A 23232-nucleotide genomic window follows, 5' to 3' on the forward strand; every position below is an offset into this window, starting at 1 on the left:
AATTATCTGCAATGAGGACAAAGATCTACCTCCAAGATAGCCACCGCCCATTGTTTCTAATTGTCAGAACGAAAGTGGAAGCATTGTAAATGTCCCAGTCTAGGAGAGCAGTCAAATAACTTCTGGCATACATGGGATGGATTATCACGTAGCCAGGAAAAACAATGCTGAAGAACAGTTATGGATGACATGGGGAAACACTTATGGTATAATCTTAAGTGAAAGGAGATAATATGCATGTGCAGTGCAATCTCAACTATATAAAATACATATCCAAGAAAACACGAGAAAGAAATAGGCTAATATATTTGCTCTATTCTCTAGAGGGCAGGAAGTTGTCATTTTCTTATTTAAACTCTGTTCTTTCCAATTTTTTCACAATGTGCTTGTAAGAGTATCTAATGTCTCTAAAATGAAGTTTACTTTTTTAGCGTTAAAAAAAGAGGAAGGAGGAGAATTAAACACTGAAAGTTATGGAGAATTCAGCTCACAAGGCAAGTTGCAGACGAGAGAAGGTGGCAGAAGGGGCGCCCTGTGACTTCCAAGGAAAAGGGATAGGCTCTTACTTGACCCAATCAGATTCTCACTTCCCTGGAGAAAAATTTGAAAAAAAATACTGAAAGAGCACAGTAAAAATTAGCTTGATTTATTTTCAACAGCTCTTTACAACAAACCAAACTAAACAATGCTTCTGTTGGTAATAGTACCAAACGGGAAACTACCCAAATGCCCGTCAACAGTAGAATGGATAAATCCATCGTGGAAACGCAATGGATTCTTATATAGCAGTGAGAATGATCTACAGCCGCACAACACAGTTTGGCTGAATCTCACAACTGGAACATTGAGTGAAGGAAGCGAGACCCAAGAAAATACTCACTGGATATTCCATTTACATAGAATACAAAAATTGGCAGAACTAATCTACACTGTTAGAAGTCAGGAAGTGGTTTCCCCGGGGAAGGAGGTAGCGTCCAGAAGGAGCACGAGAGGAGCTCATGGGATGCCAGTCATGCTCAATTCTTAACCTGGGTGCTGGTGACGACAGGGGCTGTTTAGCTTGTGAAAAAGTATTGAACTGTGTGCTTATGATCTGTGTACTTTCTCTAGGAATATTATATCTCAATATAAAGTTTTCAAAATGAAAAAGAAGAAATAATGGTGCCTGGAAGCACACTTGGAATTTATCTTTCCTTAATTGGATAAAAGTTCCTGAATAGCTACTGAGCTTCCTAGAATTTTTATTAATAGTTCAAGTGTCCCAAGCACTGTTCCAGAGAGAGCAGCATCTACTAAGATACCTTGTGTTCCTTGTTCTGAAACCCACTTCCCGCTCTGGCTGCCTGTTCTCGGGACCCAGAGCTGCTTTCCTCTCCCGATGGACAGAGGGTATCCCCTGCCTGCCATTAATAATTAGTTGCCGTAATTTGATGTAGACAGTACATATGGACATCAACATGACATCACCGAGTGGGACATAGCTTGGCTTAAAGGGGGAGGGGTCGGGGAGAAAAAAGTGCAGACACAGGGCTTATTGAGAGAGGATCCTCTCCTTTCTGGATCGCCTCATTCTGAGCATCCTAACCCAGGTACTTGAACCCAGAATCCCCGCCACCTGGACTTCTGAACGTACTCTGCAACTGAACCAAGTCTGCAATCACCCGCGTTTATTTGGTATCTGGGCTAGGCTCTGGGGAGACGAAGTGAGCAAGACGACATCGTTCTCTGCCCTCATGCAGCTTATGGTCTAGTCACAAGGGCTGACAGAAATCTAAACAAATTATAACTGCAAACAGTGATAAGAGCTCTGTCAACAAGATAGCGGTGCTATGGAAGCATAAATGTAACACAGCACTCCAACCGAAACTGATTGTGTGGGGGAGGGAGCCGACTAAGCTGAGCTCTATGTAAGGAGTAAGAATAAAACCAAACAAAATGATGTACATCCAAAAATAATTAATTAATTAATTAAAAAAGCAAACAAACAAAAGACACGGGGAGCACTTCAGGGCATAGGACCAGCAGGTGCAAAGGCCCAGTGGCAGGAGGAAGCTACCTACAAAGAAACTGAAAGGCTATCTGCATGGCTGGAACACAGACTACAAGGGGAAGCACAGGAAGTGATAGAGCCCAAGAGGTAAGAAGATGCCAGATGTAATGTGAATCCTTTCTGTGGTGCCCTTCAGTTTTCAGGGCACTTTCACAGACAACCTCTCAGAGCCTTATACCACCACCATGAGTCAGCCAGAGCAGGCAGGATTATTCCCAATTTGCAAATGAAGAAGTGAATTCTCAGTAAAGCGACTTGCCAGAAGCCACACAGAAAGGAAGTGGAAAAGCCCACGTTGGCCCTTTGCCCTCTGACTCCTGGTCCAAGGCTCTCTGCCCTACACCACCATTGCATCCCCCTGTGTCCACTCCAAGCTGAGCTTTCCTTATGGCCCAGCCCTCAAATCCCAAAGTGGAGACATCAGGTCTTACAGCTGGACGGGAACTTAGGGAGGGGCGCCCTCTCCAGGACCCTCTCAGTTTGCATCTTGGTAGAGCTGACAGGCCCCAGGATCGCTGGTAAGCGTCCCCAGTTTACTGTGAAACATGGACTGGAATCCTTTATCTCAGCTCCATTGGTGGGAAAAGGCTTTGGGATGCTATGATTTGGCCTGCCCAAGCAATCCCCGCTTTTAATTCAGTTAGTCCACACTTCCAGGCATCTGCTTCAAGACACAGAAGATGCCTCTGTGACCCAGCCACGTGCTCTCACGGGAGCTTTTACCCACACACTCACAAACCACGGGAACTTTCCCCTTATCTTTATGCCTTCCTGAAATGTAAACATTATCTATCTGAAATGACCTCTGTCATACTAAAAAGTGTTTGTTGATTTAGAAAAAAAACGCTTATCTCTTTCTTCTTCCCCAAATACTCAAGACAAATTCCTCTGTCCTAAACCTTCAGCTTCTCTCTTTCTGAGAAACGGAATTGCCTGCTATAATTTGCATGAAAAACTTCATGCAGCCTAAACTGTGGGCCTTGAGCCAGCTGCCACGACCCCTCCCTCAAGGCATTCACCCAGGATGGAGCCTCTTGCTCCAAGAGAAAGCCACGGACATTTAGGACACTGACCTTGTGGCAAGCGAACAGGGGATATAATCACGCCCCCAATTTGCATTAATAGCTGCATACGCTTAACCACAGAATCTCAGAAACAGGAGTCGGCTCAGAGTCAGAATCTCCACCTACTTCCTCCTCCACCTTGAGAAAGGGATGGAACTTCCCCGGCCTCGCTTTTCCCCAGAATAGTCAGAGGTGTGTGTGTAACCATGTGTATGTGTGAGCGTTTGTGTGTGTGCACATACGCATGTGTGTATTTAACTCCTGTCTGTGTTTTTAAATTTTGAGCCAGTATTAAAAACTCAGGATCCTTTACACTAAGATGTGGATTTCTGGTTCCCTGGGAAGACCGGCAGCTCTCCTCACTGGGCCACATTCTCGTGAGGGAACCATCAGCTGGAGAGGAGGGTCTTGTCTCTTTGCGTGGGCAGGTTCTCTTCAATTTGCCAGGCCTTTCTATGGGCTATTATGTCTCCAACAGTGAGTTTCAACACCAGTTGCCATTTATTATTCCACTTGCCCTGTCATTTTTTCCAGAATATAGAAACATTTCTTTGTAGCCACTTCTCTGTCAAAAAGTGGAAAAAATAAGACACACCAAGACAGCTGATTTTCAAGGAAAACAAGAGACCATATTTCTTTGTGGAAGCTGAGAAATATTCCTCTGCATTCCTTTAGCTTCTTAGTGGTTCTAGCTTAGGGTCTCTCAGATGCTGGCTGGGGCCCCAGTCATCTGAAGGCTTGACGGGGGCTAGAGTATCCACTTCCAAGATGGCTCACTCACAAAGCTTGTAAGTTGATGCTGTCTGTCATCAGGAGGTCTCAGTGTCTTGCTGCATGAACCTCTTCAGAGGGATGCTTGAATGTCCTCTTATCCTGGTGACCGGCTTCCTCTGGTGCAAGTGATCCAAGAGAAAACAATGTGAAAGACACAAGGTCTTTTATGACCTGGCTTCAGGAATCAGACTCTGTTATTTCCACAATATCCCACTGATAACACAAGTCAGCCCTATTCTGTGCTGGAGTGGACTACACAAGGGGGTGAATACTGGTGGACTAGAATCATTGGGGGGCTATCTTGGAAAGCTGCATACCACACATTTCTATGATGTTTACAAGAGACATACCTAAAATACAAAGACACGGAAATGTTTGAAATAAAGCTGGGGGTGGCTGTATTAATATCATAAGACTTTTGAAAAAACCACTATTATGGATAGAGAATGAGATTAAATAATGATTAAAGACAACTTATTAAGAAGATATGAGGGGGCTGGCCCCGTGGCCGGGTGATTAGGTTCGTGCGCTCCGCTGCAGGTGGCCCAGTGTTTCGTCAGTTCGGATCCTGGGCGCAGACATGGCACCACTCATCCAGCCACGCTGAGGTGGCGTCCCACATGCCACAACTAGAAGGACCCACAACTAAGAATGTACAACTATGTACTGGGGGGCGTTGGTGAGAAAAAAAAAGAAGATATGATTATTATAAAATAAACTTCATAAATTAGGTTCAAAATATATAAACCAAAAATTAATAGAACTCAGGGAGAAATTGATAAATTCATCATCATAGTGGGAGATAGCTGCACATCTCTCTGTTATTATTGGATCAAGGAGACAAAAAAATAGAAAAGACAGAAAATTTGAACACTAGAATTAATCGGTTTGATTTATTGGACATATACAGAATTCTGTATCCAATAATTAGGGATGACACATTTGGAACATTTATAAAAATTGACCAAGTACTAAACCACAAAACAAGACTCAACAAATTTCAAAGAACCAATATCAATGTGTTTCCCAGCACAATGCCATTAATTAGGAGTAAATAACAAAATATAACTATTTTTTAATTCCTATTTGCTTAGAAAATTTTAAGCACACTACCAACTCATGGGTCAAAGAAGAAATCATCATGAAAAATATAAAATTCAGTTATTATGCTACAATGCATGTAAAATTCAGAATATTATCAGTTGAATATGAAAGTCATGAAGGTTCATATGTTTAGGAGCAAGCTTTCTTATAATTGAAGAAAAAGTCTAAAGATATTTTTTAAAGCTGAAAATGTTTCATAATTGACATTCTTTCGTGCAAACAGTGGCTGACTTCAAGAACTGATATTCTTTCCAGTATGTTAAAGTATCTAGAGAAGTTGCAAAGGTACATCAAGAAGCAATTAAGATATTTCTCTAATCCTATTGCAGTGTATAAAAATATACATATTAAGATGACTATCTACTAGATCATATTTCTAGTTTTATTGAAACTAATCACTATTAGAAATAAATACCCTCAAGGACCTATTTCTCAAAGTAGGAATTATTAGTCTCAGGATTTGGGTCTACAAAGAATTGACTTCCTACGGCGCTGATGAAGGGGTACTGGCCAAAACTTTATTACGTGAAGGACTATGAGGGAGGCTGGGAAATACAATCTTTAGCTATATGTCAAGCTAAAAATTGCAGTTCTGCTGTTAAAGAGGGCCAGAAGAACTATCAGAGAATCATCAGCAGACTCTGCTGAAAAGAAAATTATCCCTAATTCAGACTATGAATCTAATATAACCTTGATGCCAAAACCAGACATGAACAGGATAAAAACAAGAAAATCCCTGACCGGACTTACGCATAAACACAGAGTAAAAAGTAAAAAATCCCAAACAAAATATTAGCAAGTGAATCCCATAGTATGTAAAACAGATAATACATTACAACCAAGTTTTATTTATTCCAGAAAGTTAGGAGGGGTTTAACATTAGAAAATCTATTATCACTAACAAATTAAAGAATAAAAATATAAGCATCTCAATAGATGCAGAAAAAGCATGTGACAAATTTATTCATTCATCATAAAAACTCTTAGCAAACTGGGAATAGAATACTTTAACCTAACTAAGATTAGCTAACAAAAATCTATGGGCTACATCATTCTAATGAGGCAGTGTAAGAAATTAAGGTCAGTCCCTTTAAAATAAAAAACAAAACAAAGATGCCCACTCTTACCACTTCTGTTTAAACTACATTTAAAGTCCTTGCCAATGCCACAAGACAAGAAAAATAAATTAATTAAAGTCATAAAGATTAAAAATAAAGAAACAAAACTATCATTAATAACATATGATTGTCCCAAAAGTATCTACAGACAAAATATTGGAAATCAATATAAGTTTTGATAAATTGTATAAATATTTGAAATATAATATATTGAATGTAATCAATATTTGAAAATTTACTGCATTTACATACACCAGCAGCAGTTAGAAAATATAATTGTAAAAAAAAGAAATTATTTCACTATAACATAGAACTGTAAGTACATAATAACAGATCTAACAAGAGATGCTCAATACATATGAGGAAAAAATAAAATATTATTAGAAGACATTAATTAAGACCTAAATAATTTGAGTCATAACAATGTCAGTTCTTCCCAAGTTGAAATATAGACCCAATACAATGCCAATCAAAATCCTAACATCTTTTTGAGGACCCCAAACAAGCTAATTCTAACACATACAGAGAGAGAGAGAACACAATGGGCCAAAACTGGCAAGATACTCCTCAAGAAAAAGAGTGGGATGGGAGGACTTACCCTACAAGATATCAAGACTCACTATAAATCTATAGCATTTTAGACTGAATGGTATTGGTACAGATATAGACAAATTGATCAACGGACTTGGATAAAGAGCCAAGAAACAGACCCACAGATATACAGGAATTTTACATATGACAAAGGTGACATTGTGGATCAATTGGGGAAGTTTGGCCCGTTCGACAAATGATGCTGGAATAATCAGTTATGCATATAGGGGAGAGAACAAAATTGGATCCATACCTCACACGATACTAAAAAATCTATTCCCAACGGACTAGGAGATTAAACACGAATGGCAAAACTTTTAGAAGAAAATATCTTTATGACCTCAGAGTAGGTTTATTTATTAAACAAGTGAAAATACTAGTCATAAGATGATTGATATATTTAGCTACATTAAAATTTAAAACTTTTGTTTATCAAAAAACAAGATACAAACCGGGAGAAGATATCTGTAAAACGTATAACCAACACAGAACTAATATCCAGAATATATAAAGACCTCCTGCAAATTAGTAAGAATATGACAAACAACATAATTGAAAAAGGGCCAAAAGATAAAAGTAGGTGTTTCAAAGAAAAGAAAATTCAACTGGTGAATAAACATATGGGAAGATTTTCAACCTCATTAATAATGAAGGAAATGCGTACAGAGGCAGGCATACAGAACAGGGAGAGGGCACACAGGCAGATGCAAACAGACTGACAATGCATTCACAGACGTTCATTTTGTTAGTATGTTTCATAAGATATATTTTACTTTTATTATTTCATACATAGAATTTGAAAACAAAAACATTTCCTTCCAAGAGAACAGTTACCACATTCCTAAGAAACAGATAAGGTCTCAGTTACAAAAGGTGAAAGACTTTAAGTTCCTGAAGCAAAAACTTCCAGCCAAATTTGACGTGGATGCTGCATTTGGCTGGAAGCCTGGGCGGCAAGATATGCAGATGAATCAAGCCAGAAGGCAGAGGATCATTCTGTACCCCGGGAAGTGGAGCAGGGCGTAGGTGCCCGCCACCACACAGCTCACTGACAGAGATTCAGAGTTCGTGGACTGACCGGCCATGTGCAAGGAGTCAAGAGGGAAGACGTGAGGGCTGATCTGTAGCACCAAGGCCAGCCAGCTGGGCAAGGCTTGGGGCTGCCACCAGCTCTGGAATGCATCCCAAGACTTACCACAATCGAATTCCTTCCAAAGCAGAGGAACAGGGACAAGCAGAAGCCTCGCAGGTCCAGTTGAGCCTCAGGCAAGAACCAGTTAGAATGTCTTTCCTCTTTGGGGATCAGGGTTCCTCAAAATAAAGATGCCAGAGACTGACTAGACCTGGAGAAAAAAAGGATGGAGGGGAAAAAAAATCTCACTTCAGGTTGGTTGTTAAGAAAAGGGTACCCATTGCACCTGATTTCCTAGCCTCTGGGGCTCTTTTCTCATCCCACCCCCACCTCCAGCAACCATGAGCCTAAGGCCGACAGTATTATCTCCTCCGTCTAATGGGGCAATTTGAGGGCCTAGACAAGTGGACACCTCCCCACTTGCTGGTTAATGCCTCTAATGCCACTGGTTTCTTAGTTAGGTTTTTCTCCCTTCCCTTCTATGTTCTTATAGCACCAAAGGGGCTTGTAACTGTTCTGTATCAATCATATGTTGTGATATTATGATATAATTAGAAATACATATTTGGCCTTCATCCACAGTTCCTGGCATGAAATTCCTAAAACCCTTGCTATTTTCTGAGTGATACAGATGATGGGGCATCTTTTGTTATAATACTTGGTTTTGGCCCTTGGTTCCTGATGGCAAGAACTTCTAAGACCTTTGGAATTTCCAGAGTGATGAGAATATCCTTTTGTATGCAATCGAGATGACCAGCGTCTGGGGGCCCCTGCACAGCTTCCGGTGGGGACTGACTGCAGAGACCACAGCATGATTAGAGGGTTGGAACTTTCAGTCGCACCCCTTCCGACCTCCAGGAAGAAGAGAGGGACTAGAGATTGCGTTAATCCCCGGTGGCCAAGGATTTAATCAATCGTGCCTATGTAATGGGACCTCCATAAACACCCTAAACAATGGAGTTCAGAGGACTTCCAGGCTGGTGAACACATGAAGTAGTGGGAGGGTGGCGTCCTGGGAGAGGGCATGGAAGCTCGACCATTGCCCTATGCATCTCTTCCATTTGACTGTCCTTGCATTGCGTCCTTTGTAATAAACTGGTAAATGTAGGTAAAGTGGTTTCCTGAGTTATGTGAGCCATTCTAGCAAATTATCAAACAAGAGGAGGGGTTGTGGAAACCTCCAATTTATAGCCCGTCAGTCAGAAGTGCAGGAGGCCTGGGACTTGCAATTAGCATCTGAAGTAGGAGCAATCTTGTGGAGTTGAGCCCTTTAACTTGTGGGATCTGATGCTAACTTTAGGTAGATAGTGTCGGAACTGAATTAAATTGTAGGACACTCAGATGGTGACTGAGAGTTGGTCGGTATGGGGGGCGGACACACATATGTGATGTCAGAAATGTTCTGTGGGTAGCAACTGATCATAGCATATGTTTTTCCTCATTTTATGATTATATGTCCACAGATTGCATTCCTTTTGCTGCGCTGTCAGTATTTTAAAGTCAGAGCCATATCTAACCTCTTTATATTCCAGATCAGCTTCCTTAGAATCTTATGCATAAATATCTCAATAAATATTGATAAAGTTTAATTAAACTTTTTAAATCTAGGGAAGTAAGACACTGTAAACTATGACTGTCATTCTCTAACCCTTTAGTATAAATTAGTTTTCAGAATTTTTAAAAGGTAGATTTTGATAAATCTGAGAACTGAGAGAAAGTTAAGGAAAAAAATGTTAATATGAGATTTCTTGAAGCAAAGGGGGAAAAAATATGTGTCCATTAAGAGAGATGATTTTTTTAAAAAATCATGATTCATCAATGCCCTAAAAATACTGCGGAGACATTAAAAATAACTAGATCTCTGTAGACTGACATGGAAAGCTATCAGATAGATTATTAAGTGAAAAAAGAAACTTGCAAAACATTTACAACATGATTCTATTTTTATTAAAAAATAAAACAAAACAAAAAATTACATGCATCTATTTAGAGCAGTGAAGCTAATTTGTACAATAATATAATGGTAGAGACATGTCATTACAGATTTGTCCAGACCCATAGAATGTACAACATCAAGAATGAATCCTAACGTAAATTGTGAACTCCGGGTGATAATGATGTGTCAGCGTAGTTTCACCAACTGTAATAAACGTACCACTCTGCTGGGGGATGTTGATATGGGGGAGGCTGTCCATGGGGGGTGGGGGGGGATGTGGGAAATCTCTGTACCTTCTGCTCAATTTTGCTGGGAACCTAAAACTGCTGTAAAAAATAAAGTCTTTAAAAATTATTTAAAGAACAAGCCAGAAAAACATCATGAAAAATTACATGCATCTGTGCTATGGAAAAGTTCTAAAAGATATCAACAAAATCTTATACAGTGGTTACCTCCAGGATCACATTTCTCAAACTCGAATGTGTATACAAATTACCTGAGGACACTGTTTTAAGTATTAAAATCCATATTCTGATTCAGTAGGTCTGGAGTAGGGCTAAGATTTTGCCTCTCTGACAAGCTCCCAGGAAGCGATAAGCTAGAATCAGCGCATACAGGCTTGCAAGAGCTGACTGTTACATTTCCAGGAATGTTGTCAATCAGTTATTAAATACAGTCATTATTTAAAATCAAATAATATAAGCTTATAATTAAATGACATGTTTAAAACAGAGATAATAAATACTCAAACTCATCACTTCCAAATTATTTTACATGTTACTGTTATCTCTACTCTCGAGATCAGACTACTGTATCTGTATGGAGGAAATATTGTATAATGGTGTGCCACTGTGCAACTCTTCCCAATTTTGCAGTCAGTGACGTCACTTTGGTGGCATGAAAATGTAGCCACATGTAGCCACATGTAGCCACGGTGGGAGTATTTACACCATGGAAATCAGCCACAGATCAGGGCTTTTTTTCCAGAAAGGAAGCAGTTAAACATTTTCCAGTGCACCACTGCTCCCAGACATATAGCACCGGCCTAGGGGATGGGATTAATGTGGCGAAAGGTTTTAAGAGCGAGAGGAGGAGAGAGTGCAGTACAGGGAGGCTGTGAACATTGATGTAAATTTTGCCACAAGAAGGTTTTCTGTGTTCCTCGCTTGTTAGTGGCATGTGGAGCTTAATAAACGTCTGCCAGCTATACGAGCAATGAATGCTGTGAAAAGAGCCAGGAAGAGTTTCCACTGGAAAACACAGGAGTGCCCACTTCACCTCCCAAGGGACTGGGAATGATGGAGCTGAGTGTGAGCTCCTGGGGCCCCGAGGGCGGAAGCCCAGGCTAGTGCTCTCGCTCCCTCCCACCTCAACATTTCCTGGATGATTCTGGTTCCCGTATCTGGGAGCCAGTGTTTACTTAACTCCTCTCCTAGAGTTCAGGAGAACTATCCAGCAAGAAAAGCCCAAGGCTGCCCAAACTACTGGCCAAGTAAATAAACAGCCCAGCCTGGAAGCAGACAGCAGGCGCCGCAGCAGAGTCCAGGGCGGCAGCAGCAGCCATCGTCTGGAAAAGGCTGGCCCACCCCCTACTCCTTCCGCCCACCCCCCCACCACCTCCTGCCTCCTGCCCCTTCCCTGCCACCAGAACCCAGTCTCTAATCCTCTCTCTCCCTCCTACCCCTACCTCACTCCTCTGACCACCCTGGGCACCCTCCAACTCCTGCCTGCCTATTCCCTTGTCACTCATCCAAACTCTCCAGAACTGAGGTCAGAGCAGTGGCCTGGCTGGCCTGGTGGTGAGCAGACCCAGGCTGAGCATTAGCCCACCCCCCCATCCTCCAAGTCTCAGGTCCACCTTACCTTCTCGGAATCCCAGGCAGAGGCGGCTCTACTTCCGCGCTCTGTTACGACAATTCGCCCAGCACTCCCCGCTCCCCATGCTGCAGAGGTCGGCTGAGCCCCGACCATGTGCTGGCAAGGTTGTAGGAGATGCAAATCCACAGTGTCTGACAATCCACTCAAGGAGCTTATGCTTAGTGGAGGGAGGAAGTCAATGAACAAGCGCCATGGACAAAATGTTCGTGCCCCCCAACCCCCAACCTTCATGTGTTGAAACCCAAACTCCCACTGTGATGGTATTTGGAGGTGGGGCCTTTGGGAAGTGATTAGGGTTAGAAGAGGTCATAAAGTGGGGCCCTCCTGATGGGATTAGTGCCCTAATAAGAAGAGGAGGAGACATGAGATGTCTTTCTCTGCGTGCACACACCGAGGAAGTCCACACGAGGACACAACAGCAAGGCAAACCAGGAAGAGGGACCTCCCCAGAACTGAGTCTGTGGCCCCTTGATCTTGGACTTTCCAGCCTCCAGAACTGTGAGAAATAAACGTTGCTGTTTAATAGACCAAGTCTATGGTAATTTGTTAGAGCAGCCTAAGCAGACTGAGATAAGAAACCAAATATAAGTCAGAGGTGATCCATGCTGGAACAGGATACAGGTGATGGTGTGCGCGGTGTTAATGCAGGGCAGTCAAGAGGGCCTCTCTGAGAAGGTGACAGGGGAGCAGAGGCCTGTGGGACGGACTAGTCGTGGAATATCTAGGGAAGAAAATTCAAGACAAAGAGAGCTGCACACAGAGGCCCTGAGGGGGGTAGCAGCCCTGCTGTGCCCAGGGCAGCCCCCTAGGGGAAGCACCTCCAAGCTGAGGCCAGAGAGGCCGGCCATCAAGCAGGGCCTTGGGCCACTGGAAGGAATTTGGAGTTTACTCTGGAGACGTAAGGAACCAGTGGAAAGTCTGGAGCAGGGAAGTGACATGACCTGGCTTGGGTTCTAAGAGGATCATGCTGGGTGCTCTGTTAAGAACTGACTATGGGTGAGGGGGAGGGAGGGAGGGAGCAGGGAGGGAGCCAAGGCAAAAGTTTAGGCAAGAGATGGTGGTGGCTTAGACCAGGATAGTAAGGGTGGTTCTATTTTGAACATAGGTCTGACAAGGTGTGCTGATGAATTCTTTATGGGGTGTGAGAGAAAGAGAAAGGTCAAGGATGCCCTCAGGGTGTGACTGAGTGGCTTGAGTCTGTATTACGCTATGCTGCGAAGGCAGGAACTGTGCCTTATTCTTGCTCCCTGTGTTCCCAGGGTACAGTGTGAATACAGTGCCTGGCCTACGATAAGGGAGAGAGGAAGACAGCCAGGAAGAGAGGGAGACATGGGGGGAGGGATGGGTGCCATTGATAGCCCTAAAGTCCTGTATCCCCCACCAGGTCTTTCCACACTGACCCAAAGAGGGCTGGCAGCTGGCTGGGCCCTTCTAAAGGGAATTCTCATACCCACCTGCCCTTCCGACTTCCCAACCCCACCTGCCATCCTTGAACAAAAGCAAAGCATTAGCAACTAGACTGTTGAGAACTGGCGTACCACGTTTACTTCACCATCGGGTTCACCTCCATATGGCTAGGTGATAGATCTGACTGCTTTAACAGGTAACGCAAATAACCATGATGTAAATGAGATGGAAAGCATTTCTCCTTCGTGTAATATTCTGCACAGAAGTAGTCCAGGCTGCTACAGCAACTCCACATGGCAGAGACCAGGCACCATCTATTTTTGCTCTGCCATCCCCGGGGGCTGGCCATATCGCATGGGCTCAGACAGCTTATCACCATATCTGTGCTCTGGACAGCCAGGAGGAGGAAGGAAGGAGTGGGCCAGGGGGAGTGGGTGGAGGGAGAGGTCCTGCCTTTTAAGGACATGTTCAGATATTGCCCTCAGCACTTCTGCTCATATCCCGTTGGCCAGAACTAGGCCATTTGCACATCCTGGCTGTAAAGGAGCCTTGGAAATAAAAACTTTATTCTGGGAAGTCATGTCGCCAACTAAAATCCAATGACTGTGGAAGAAGGGAGGGAGAATGCGGGGGGGGGGGGGGGGCATGTGGCAATTCTGCCACATGCGTATCCAAAACAGTTCCAACTGACCTCAATGTCAAGTTCCTGCTCCCTGCATGAGCCTCTCAGGATAGGGCCCAGCGCAATCCCTTTCATTTCACGTACAGAATTTTTCAACATGGGAAGCATGCTCACCCACAAAATTGTACTTGATCTTCCCAATACCCCACGAGGGAGGCAGCTCTATCAGACCTTACCAGCAAGTGAACCGCAGCTTAGAAAGGAGGGAGGACTGGCATGGGGCTGCCGAATACCTGGGATCTGAACTCAGACCTTCTCTCCAGATTCCTACCCTCACTGCTCACCAACAGGGCACTTAAGGGATAATTATTGTGATGTGAGGGAGAGGTATTAGAGGTGACTACTAATACCACCACCACTAGAATTTTCCAGGAAAGACAGTATCTAAAGAAAATGCAACTTGATAAAACAGACAATGCCATCATTCTTGCTGAAGAGGACAAATCCCCCCATCCCCGCCCCTCAGTGTGTGACCAGAGGCAGAGGAGGCAGACTCGAGCGGCCAGAACAGACCCCGGGGCCTGGCCGGATTCAGCCAACATCCCCAGCGCAGGTGGCCTTCTGGTCTACAGCAGCATCTGGGATTATGGGTTGGTGTCATCCTCCTCCATGACATCTGTTCTGGGTCAGTCCCAAAGTGTCCTGCCATCTTGGAGAAGCTCTCTGAGCTTCAAGTTCCACTTCTACAAAGGGGAATGAGCCAATCGTACCCCTCCCAGCCACCCCAGCTGGTGAGGACACAGCCCTAAAGACGTTGGTACAACCAAGAGAGGTGACAGCCACGCTCCTCCCCGGGCTCCTCTGGAACACCACCTGAGCCCTCGGCATCTGTCACCCCAGCAAGCTCCCTCCCATACCCACAGCCTGTCCATCCCAATTTCCACTCCCGAAGATACAGCACAGGGCAGGCTTGGAGGAAGTGGCAGAGATCACAGGGCCTTAGAATATGAGCGGAAGGGACATTAGAGACCGTTCAATCCCACAGCCACAGTGGCCCGGGGCGGGGCAGAGCCTTGCCGGGAGCACACGCTGTGCGGGGCACTGCCTGAGCTCTCTGCATGTTGCTTTACCTAATTCACAAGTGCTGCCTGGCTTTGAGCCCACCTCTGCCACCTGGAGCTGTATGGCCTAGGACAAATTAGGCAACCCCTCTGTGCCTCCATATCCTCATCCATGAAGTATGGATGATGAAGAGTGCACTACCTCACAGGGAGGTTGTGATGGTGAAGTGAGTTGATCCAGTCGGTTCTCATACTCACAGTGCGATGTTCTGTAAAGTCTTTGTGAGCTGAATGCGGGCCACAGCTCCCAGGGGGAACACAGGGGTGGGTGCCTGCGATGCTCTGGCCACCTTTTCAACAACCAATCACATAACCTGGCTTTATGTGTGTTTCTGTTTAAAGAGACTTTATTTAACATATATTAACATTGAACTCATGGCCAACAGCAGCACAAGTCATGCCTGACGAAGCTGATCTAATGCACACAATCTCCATAAGGCGCATCACAGCCGTTTGCACTGAGGACCACAGACAGCACTTCAGCACTGGGCTTGGGGGCATTTTAAACAGCGAGGTCACCAACAAAAGCACAACAACAAGAAAACCCGGCACCACATAGACCGTGAAAAGGACAGTGTGAAGCTGAAACAGGAAGGCAGCGTGTCGCCCTGTGAGACCTCAGCTGGGAGCGAGCGCGTCAGGCAGCTCCGATTCCTCACCACCCACACGTGTTCTCCAATGACCGTCCACAAATATGGACTTGGGGAATTACAAACAAATTTCAGCAAGTAGGCGGATTCACAAATACGGAATCTACAAATAGTGAAGACCAACTGTACGAGGAGAGCCCTTAGGAGGGCGCCTGGCGTGTAGGAAGTGGTGGACAAATAGTGTTGCTTTGCACGCTTTGCAACACCTGCTGAGAGAGCGCTTGCTCTTCCTTCACAGACGAGGAGAGGGAGGCTCTGAGAGGCGGAAGAACCGGACCTGCGTCAGGTCGTCGGCCCGTGGTGGTGTCAGGACTTGAACCCAGGTGTAGGCCTGGCTTAACTATTTTTCCTGCTGCCCAGAACCCAAGACCCCTGCTCTTCCCGCTCTGACCCGGCAGAGATGCATGGGCGCTGGCTGGATGTGACACAAACGCAAGGCAGGCCCCACACACATAGACAGAATCGCCTGTTTACACAGGAGCTGCTTTTCCCAAACTTCCTTAACTGTGAGACGCCTCAGGAACAGAGAGGTTTCCCAGCTTGGATTCCTGCCCGGCCATGGCCTTCCTCCCTTCTGGCTGCAGCCCTCCCATGCCTTTTCTCCTCCTTCTGCCTCACATCAGCCACCAAGGCAGCCTGGCAGAAAGGCTTGGGGACAAGTAGCCGATTGCGGATCCTCTCAGCTGGCTTTACCCGACCGAGAACAGAAGTCGCAGGAGAAAGGAAAGCCAGATGGGATGGTGAGGAGGCGGAGAGGCCAGCCCCACACAGCCCCCACGGGGCTCTCCACAGAGTCTGGAGCAGCAGGAGGCTGGAGAGCCAGAGGGGCAGGTGTGAGGGGCATGGAACTGCCCGTGGGGCCAGGCGCTGAGAGAGGCCCCGCAGCCACATCCCACTGGGTCCAGTAAAGCTGCATCCGCCTGGACCACACAGGTAACCCTGCCCGCCTCCTAGGCCCAGGATGCTCCGGGTGGGTTTTAGACCCCCTCTGAAATCTGGGAAGGCCAGCGGTTCTGCAGAAATTTGCACTTCTATTTACTTGCTATCAGGGCTGGTGAACCATGGCTGGCAGGCCAGATCCAGCCAGCAGCCTGTTTGTGTGTAGCTCACAAGCTAAGAATGGTTTTTACATTTTTAAAGGGCTGAAGAGAGAGAGAGGGAAATGGATACCACATGTCATCCACAAAGCGTAAAATACTTATTTTTTGCAGAAAAAGTCTGCCAGCCCTGACCCAGACAGACCTCGCTGTAGAGGCCCTGATCAAACAAGCGTGGGGCAGAGTCGCAGCAATGGCCCTGCCCCCGCCCATCCCTGCGTGAGACCTTGGGTGTGTTATTCAACCTCTGTAAGGCTCCGTTTCCCCACTGTGAAGTGGAGCAATGACAGTACCTACGTCCCAGGGCGGTGAGAGTTAAATCAAGGATTACCCACGCCAAGCCCTCGGCCCAGAGCCCCCCGGGCTCCTGCACGTGGCAGCTGAGCGCAGCAGTGGCGATAGCAGTAGAGGCATGGGGTACGTGCGGGAAGATGAGGAAAAGGGTCCCATCCTGACCACCTGACCCATCTCCATGTTACAGAGAAGTGGGGGAACTGAATCATAGGGGTGACTCATCTGAGGTCAGCTGGCTATAAATAGATGTCACCAGGGCAGCTTTCCACAGACTCAAGAAGGGCCTCGGTGCCTCCCTTCCACAGCCCCTTTCTGTATCTCCCTCGCCTCTGCTCTCCACAGCTCTGTCCACCACCCTTCTCCACACTTCTGTCTTGGGTCCCCCTCCAACAGGCCTTGACTTCCTCTGTTGTATTAGTTGCCAACTGCTAAAGTTATTTCATATTCTAGGGTATTTTCATTGAACAGGTAACTCCTAGACCCCCAATATCCACAGGTATTTACCTCTGATGGTGTGATGGCAGGCAGGGTGACAGGTGTTAGGAGCTGTGCTGAAAATGAAAGGTGCCACCTCAAACCAAAGTGTCCTTCATTTTGCCAGCTTTCTCCCAACACTGGGACCAAAGCCTCTCAGATCAACTATCCAAATTCAGTCTCACCCATTTAGCTCACACTCTGGAACAGACAGAAAAATGCAAGTGTGTGACACGGCCACAGAGTTCAGCTCAGCTCTGGTACAGCTGGCTCCCTGAGTCCTCTCAGGCCCCCAGTTCACTCTCACCAGCCTCACCACCTGGTGCTTGAAGGAGGCAGGGTCTCTCAGGGGTCACATGAGGGGGCCCAGGCCACTTCCATCTTTTGAGGTTATCAGTACATTCATTTTATGAAACAAAGACATGCCCAAACAGGGTTACCGAACTTGTGATCCATTTTAAATATTTACATTGGAAAATTTACACTTTCAACCTCAAAGTATACAGCAAACTAATGGTGCTAATCTAAAAAATAATTTCAGCATTTATAACAAATATTCCTTTATCCTGAACTCTTAGGGAAAGTGGCTCAGGTAAGATAGATGGGAGTTTAAAGTCGGACAGCACACTGCTTCTTTCAGTTCTGTCACTGTGTCTGATTACAGCATCACTTTATTGGGAGATGAAGTCTGTGAAAATGAGACCCAAGCCAAGTTCCTCTTGCCTGGCTCTCCAGGGAATGTCTACACAGCTCTCCTACAGCTGGGCTGGGCCGCGTGGCCGCCCTTGCCCGAATCCTGGACCTGGACTCTCTTCTCTTGCATCAAGCCTGACTCAAAGGCACCAGCTTCTCCTAGTCAAGTACAAATTCTTTTTCTGTTCCAAGAGAGCTGCCATCACCCTGCTCTTCCCTCTCTCCCCGCTCCCTGCTTCTAGGAGAGTCACTGGCTTCTTCTCCTCCTAGTGCTCAAAAAATAACACGTACAGTATCAGAAAGGAAGGGTAATTTACAGTAGACAAACACTACCTCGGCCAGGTGGTCAAGGTCAACATCAACTGTGATAGGTCATGTTGATAGTATGTACCCTTCAGATGCAATGAAAATGGCACTTTACCTCTGTGATCTTCTTCCCCAAAACCCATAACCCCAGCCTAATCGTGAGAAGAACATCACACAAATCCCAAATACGGAACATTCTACAAAATTCCTGACCAGTACTCCTCAAAATCGTCAAGGCTATCAAAAACAAGGAAAGTCTGGGAAACTGCCACAGCCTAGGGAGAGATGACTGCTAAATGTAAGGTGGTCTCCTGGATGGGATCCTGGGACAGAAAAGGGAGATTAGGTAAAAAATGAAGAAATCTGAATAAACCATGGACTTTATTTAATAAAATGTATCAATATTGGTTCAGCGATAGTCACATTTGTACCATGCTAATGGATGATGTCAGTCATAGGAGAAACCAGGTATGGGATATACATGAATTCTCTGTACTACCTCTGAGCAATAACCCTGTAATCTAAAATTGTTCTAAAGTAAAATATTTATTATAATAAAATGAGTCGTGACTGAATGGTTCTGTTTGATCCTACTCACCTCAAAAGCACAAAGTACCAGGCTCACACAGAGGGGAGGGTGGCGGGGTGGTTAAGAACATGGGCTCCAGCCTCAGAGATGTGGGCTCCAGGCCGGCCCTGCCACTCACTGCTGATTTTTCCTTGGGGGTGTTTCTGGGCCCTCTAAGCTTCAGTGTCCTTCATATTAACGGGAAGAGGGTGATAACAATAGCATTAGTTTCACGGAACTATTGGCAAGATTACTATGTAAAGCTCTTAAGCAGTGCCTAAGCCAGAAAATATTCGCCTGTGATGTTAGCATTTTGAGTGGCCAAGAGATAACATCTGGAAGGAGGGCTGCCCGTCAGGAGGAGAGCCATGTGGTCAGAGGCCCTCCCACGCCCCTCAAATCACACCACGAAGTGGCCGTCTCCTGCTGAAGAGGATGGAGTCCAGGAGAGGAGGAAGGAGGTGTCTGGGAGACCTCCCATAAGTGACCACACTCTGGAGCCTCCTTGGAATGCGGGGGAAGTACAGGCTGTTGCTGTGACTACTACAAAGGCATCCTGGTCTCTGTGTTCATGACCCGGAGCACTGGGGAGCACAATGGCCGGAAGAGCCACTCACAGCCCAGCAAAACACACAGTGTCTGCCACCTCTCCTTGCCGCCCAAGAGAGCTGCTCATCAAATCCTGCTGGAGCATCCCCCCCTCCACCAGGAACACCGGACGCACCACCCGCAAACAAACCACGGGGTAACCTGGGCCTCCAGCGCCCCCACCAGCCAGGCTGCAGCAGGCCATCTCAGAACGGCCAGGCCAGGCACAGCCCTGGGGCACCCTGGTTTCCTCTGAGCCCATGCCTCAGCATTTATGGAGCACCCTCTGTGAGCAAGTCCCTGAAGGGTGCTGGCTCTCCTGACACGTGGAGCAGAGGCCTGTGCTGGGCTTGATCTGGAAGTCATAAAATTTGGGTGTGAGTTCTGCCACAGTCTCTAATTAGCTGGATGGCCTTGAGCGAGTCAACTTCTCGATGCCTCAGCTTCCCCTCTGACACCCAGGAGACACGGCGCCTGTCTGAAATACTGTACAGCCTGGGAAAATCAAAGGAAATCACGTGGCTGAAGGTGCCTGGGGAGCCCTGAGGCACCACAGCTTTCTTACTCACCCATCGCTTCCAAGCAGGACTTGCAAGGCGGCCTTGCAGCTTTACACCTCTGCCTGGGACGCCGAAACGCACTTGTAAGGCATTTTGCACTCCTCAAAGTACCTGCACGTAGAACCCACTCATACTTACAGGTGAGGATTGACCCTCCCCAGCAGGGTAGTGACACAGCTGGCCCTGGGACTCCCCGTCCAGCAACTCGTCATCATCTCAGAGGGATGGAGCTTAACTGTTGGCTTCAGTTGAGTCAGGACACAGGATTCCTGGGTCTGCACCTCGCCTGCGGCTTGATCCTTCATCTCACTGTGACTCCATTTTCCTCATCTACAATACGGAGAAAACAAGCACAAAGAGCATTCAATTCAATTCAAATGAAAGCTCTGCGTATCTGATTGCCCACCTCCTTGTGTGAGGCACTTTTCCAGTCTCTGTGGACACACAAAACAAACCCTCAGTCACTTCCCTCAAGGAACACGTCACATAATAACAATACCCAAAACTTGAAGAGCACTTTACAGTTTATCTTTCCTTTTCTCACTTTTCCTTCAAAATGAGAGGCAGGTGTTACTGGCTCTGTTTTACAAACGCAGACTGGAGATGAAAGGACCTAGCCTAAGTGACGATCTGTGATATTCTGACCAAATTCCATTACACTTTCCAAGAAGGCACTGTCTCTTAAAAAACTAGAATATAAGACAAACTTTGATGATGATGACTATTGTTTCATTTATGACTCTCTTAAATGCAAGTGACAAAAAAAAAAGCAGAAACCAAATACGAGTTCATGCAATTGAAAAGTGAAGGAGCAGGGTCGTGCTGCCTTCTGGGTCAGCCTGACTGGGGTTTACACCCCCGCAAAGACAGGGTTTCCTCTCCATTTCTCAGCTCAGCTTTATCTCCTCCCTGAGCTGGTGTCTTCTCAGGCCACATGATGACAAAATGGAGACCGTGGTTCCAGCTTTTATGCTTCCTGGTTCAAGCTCGGTGGAGAGGAGCCCCTGCCAATCTCCCAGAAACCTCAGCCCAAGTCTCATTGGCTCTGGTTGGAGCCCAAGTGCCTCCCAGAACTCATCCCTGTGGCTTTGAAGACAGAACATGGCTATGGCCGATGGGGCGGCTCACAGAGCTGGACCAATCCCCCCAAACCACAAGGGCTAAGGGTGTGGAGGGGGGGAGGTTCTTAAAGGAAATCTGAGATACTGTTTTCCCCAAAGGGTGAATGGACTCTAGATGGCCTGACCGTGCACATGTGTAAAAACAGATTGGATGCAGTAATCTGCCTTGTTTTGACTCAGCGGCTGTGTCTCTGATTCTCGGAACCTCCTCTCACTGAATAACAATTTCGTCCTATTAGTATGGAAACCACAACCTCAGAGGGCACCTAATGCTTTCAAGATAGGAGAGAGAGGTGAAAACTTCACAGTCCTGCATTTGGACTGGAAATACCAGATTTTATAGTTTATTATGGAGCAACCATGGACCGATACTTTCTGTCTTCCAAGCAGAGTACCTGTAGGGGTTGGGGGGCGGGGTCCAACTTTCCCTTCTGCTCCCCCGTCTACCCAGTAAGTCACCAAAACTTGGCAGTCCTAATTCAGAGGTGCTTCTCACCTCTGGTCCCTTTCTCCATCCCAACTGCTGCTGCCTTGGTGCCTGCCCATCACCTCTCTCCTGACTTCTAACAGCCTCTTAGCTGGCATCCCTGCCTCGTCTCTCCCCTCTCCAGTCGACACCAGCACCAGGGCTAGCTCCCCACCAAATGCTGCATCAGGCAGCCTTCCAGAGAGAAACAGGGGCAATCCCCAAGGGTTTTCTAAAGAGAGTTTACTGCAGGGACGATAAGTGAACCCACAAGGGTGGAGCAGCACCAGGGACGAGGGCAGCAGGAGGCCTCTTCCTCCCTAGGCCTGAGGGACAAAGAGAGGAAGCCATGGTACCAGAGCCAAGGACAGCTAGAGCCACTGGAGAGGGTGCCTGCCAGGAGCTGTGGCCACAGAGGGATGCAGCCACCGCCCAGAATGTGACCAGGCAATGGGAGGATAAATATCCCAACCTCCCTCTCCTTCTGTCCCCCAACCAGAGGATGCACGGTATACCAGGCATTCAGGCCATGCGGTCTCCCTACGCCCTCAGTTCACGTTAGTCACCTCCCACCGCCCCCATGCCCAAGCCCATTACCCAAGACCTATGTAGCCTTTTCACAACTTCCCGCCTTGTCAGGTGCTAGTCCCTCTGCTAGAATTATGCTCTCCCAATTCCCCAAACTTTCCCCTTCTTTACATGTCAAACTCCTATTCATCCTTCAAGGCCTTTCTCTGATGGCACCTCCTTCATGCAGCCTTCACCACATCCCACACTCAGAGTATATCCTCTGCTCCCACAGCCACGTGCATAGACCCCATCAGAGCAGTGTGGCCTTGTCCTGGGAGATTTATTTGTCTGTCTCCCTGTCCAGACTATGAGCTCCTTGAGGTCAGGGATTGGGTCTATTCATCTCTCCATCCTTGGCGTAATCACAGTATCAGGCACATCATCAGCCCATAAATAGTCATTGAATCTATGAATATAAGATGAGTAGAAGACTTGTGTTTCCTTCTAATTCCACACTCCCCACCCCCCATTTTGTGCTCCCACAACAGAGAAACAGGGTGGGGCAGGAGTAAAAGGAAAGAAGAACATGTACCCCAATATCCACCCCATACTTCTCTCTCCCGATCCAGTCCCAGGCTCTGCCTTATACAGTATGGGATGCCTTTCTCCTTGGCCTTTCTATTACTGGACAAGTGCTAGCTTTGAGTTGAGTGGACCAAAGGAAAAGGCTTTATCCACCAGGGCCCCCGCCCTGCCCCGCAGAGCACAGGGCTGCCTGAGCAGCCTCTGCAGGACTTTCTGCAATAGCATCCACCCCGGCCGGGAGAGGCCCCAACCAGCTGGCAAGGTCATGAGAGGGACACTACTGCCCTTGCTTATTATAAGCACAGACATTTTGTCAGAGCATCTCTGACCAGGTGCAGGGAGATGAGGCTTGTTCCTTCCTCCTTCCTTCACGTATTCGTTCATTTACAAATATGGACTGAGTACCTCCGAATTGCCAAGCCCTGAGCACACATCAGTGAACGTGCACAAAAGGTCCTGGCTTCCTGGACCTACAGTCTAGTGTGGGACACCAATATTGAACGAGTTACAATACACGTGATGG

At 46.5% G+C, this 23232-nt stretch overlaps 1 protein-coding gene and 1 long non-coding RNA gene across 2 annotated transcripts in view; one reads left to right on the top strand and one right to left on the bottom strand.

The window, feature by feature from the left end:
* VWF (von Willebrand factor) overlaps positions 1-20357 on the bottom strand; it is a 184322-nt gene extending 163965 nt beyond the window's left edge. The window contains exons 1-2 of the mRNA XM_070269189.1: positions 20037-20357; positions 7897-8044 (exon numbers count right to left, since the gene is read on the bottom strand). The gene's annotated coding sequence lies outside the window, so the exon portion shown is untranslated. The remainder of the gene's footprint in view (positions 1-7896; positions 8045-20036) is intronic.
* On the top strand, positions 15579-18871 carry LOC138924761 (uncharacterized). Its single transcript, XR_011439958.1, has 2 exons — positions 15579-16380; positions 17977-18871. It is a non-coding gene; the product is annotated as an uncharacterized lncRNA (long non-coding RNA).
* Positions 20358-23232: the final 2875 nt, after the last annotated feature.

The sequence above is a fragment of the Equus caballus genome, chromosome 6, assembly GCF_041296265.1.
Source record: "Equus caballus isolate H_3958 breed thoroughbred chromosome 6, TB-T2T, whole genome shotgun sequence".
NCBI classification, from domain to species: domain Eukaryota; kingdom Metazoa; phylum Chordata; class Mammalia; order Perissodactyla; family Equidae; genus Equus; species Equus caballus.